This window comes from Rhinopithecus bieti, unplaced genomic scaffold (genome assembly GCF_001698545.2).
Source record: "Rhinopithecus bieti isolate Rb0 unplaced genomic scaffold, ASM169854v2 scaffold_1467, whole genome shotgun sequence".
Taxonomy (NCBI): Eukaryota; Metazoa; Chordata; class Mammalia; order Primates; family Cercopithecidae; genus Rhinopithecus; species Rhinopithecus bieti.
Window position 1 is genome coordinate 3,718,955 of NW_016803692.1, and position 1,957 is coordinate 3,720,911.

The window sequence follows — 1,957 nt, forward strand, 5'->3', positions numbered from 1 at the left end:
TTTTTTTTTTTTTTTTTTTTTTTTTTTTTTTAGATACAGAGCCTCACTCTTTTGCGCAGGCTGGAGTGCAATGGCATGATCTTGGCTCACTGCAACCTCTGCCTCCCAGGTTCAAGCAATTCTCCTGCCTCAGCCTCCTGAATAGCTGGGATTACAGGCATGTGCCACCACACCCGGCTAATTTTTGTATTTTTTTAGTGGAGACGGGGTTTCACCATGTTGGCCAGGCTGGTCTCGAACTCCTGACCTCAAGCGATCCACCCACCTCAGCCTCCCAACGTGCTAGGATTTCAGGCGTGAACCACTGCATCCAGCCAAATGATAAATAGTTTTAAAGAGCCTATTATATGCAAGAGGTTGCTGGGCTTTATGGTGGGGATAGGAGGAAAGCATTAGAAGTAGTTGTGCAAAGATGTGTGAATTACAGTCTAGGTCTTGAAGAAGCATACGCTAATGGAGAGAAAAGGTATATGTAACCCTAGCACAAGATACAAAGAGTAGTTTCATACAAGAGTGCAAAATGTACGGTAGTTCAAAGGAATAAGAGGTCATTTTAATTTGGCGAATCAGAAAAGAGTTGACAAAGGAGCAGCTGTTGTGCTAGGCTTTGAAGCCTGGTTGTCTTTGAGCATGTAGAGTAAGGAGGAACTCATAGTCCAGGCACAGCAGAAATCAATGCCAAGGCCCAGGACTGGGTAAATGTAAGGAACATAAAGAAGAAGATAGGGAAATAAGACTAAAAAGTGTAATCCCAGGTCAAAGGAAAAGGGAATATAGTATATTGGAAAGATTGTTGACTTAGCTTAATATGGGGGTGATACTCTATTTACTAGTTTCTAAGATTCACATTATTTTTTTCTCATTTTAGTGTTTTTTTAATCAAGAAAATCTTAGTATGTATATTTAATGTAATAATTCTTTATTACTTAAAAGAGGTTATTGAATCAATGGAATATTCATAATTGATAGAAATATTTTAATATTTCATACTTATAAAATTGATTTCATTTTCAAGGATATTGTATAATACCTACTTTATAAGCTTTTTGGAGAAATAAGTAAAATTATATATGTAAAGCACTGGTCACATAGTGGGCTCCATAAAGTTATTATTTTTATAGAAATAGAGTTGAATTAAGTTTGACAGGCAATGGAGAACTATTGAAGGATTTCAAAAAGAAGAAAGACAAATAAAACTGGGTCATTAAAATCACCTGCCAGTAATATAAAGAATTGATCGAGGGATGGAACCTATGTGGGACACTTTTACAATAGTCTGGAAAAGAGTTAATGAGGGGTAATTAATGGGGAGAACTTATGAAAGCGAATGGCACGTGCTTTCCCTTAGGGATGCTTTTGACAGGGCCTGCCAACTGATAAGGGTACAGAAGAGGGAGAAGTGGACATGACTGAGAAAACTGTGCTATTGACAGAAGTCAAAGGTATGGGAGAAGAAACAAATGTGGAAGGAACTGGATATGTTTGATCTGGGAAACACTGAATCCAACTCCAGATGGAGATTAGCCAGGAGGCATTTAGAAATCTGTAACTTTGGCAGGGCGCGGTGGCTCCCGCCTGTAATCCACTTTGGGAGGCCGAGACAGGCAGATCACCTGAGCTCAGGAGTTTGAGGCCAGCCTGGCCAACATGGTAAGACCCCATCTCTACTAAAAATACAGAAATTAGCTGAGCATGGTGGCAGGAGCCTGTAATCCCAGCTACATGGGAGACTGAGGCAGGAGAATCGCTTGATCCCGGGAGGTAGAAGTTGCAGTGAGCCAAGACTGTGCTATTGCACGCCAGCCTGGGCAACAAGAGCGAAACTCTGTTTCAAAAAAAAAAAAAGAGAAAGAAAGAGAGAGAGAAAGAGAAAGAGAGAAAGAAAAGAAAGAAAAAGAAAGAAAGAAAGAAAGAAAGAAAGAAAGAAAGAAAGAAAGAAAGAAAGAAAGAAAGAAAA

General features: G+C 39.4%; 1 long non-coding RNA gene across 2 annotated transcripts in view; it reads left to right on the forward strand.

Annotated features, from left to right (window-relative positions):
• Positions 1-1,957, forward strand: part of LOC108514724 (uncharacterized) — a 120,480-nt gene that overhangs the window by 38,842 nt on the left and 79,681 nt on the right. The gene's annotated exons all lie outside the window — the stretch shown is intronic.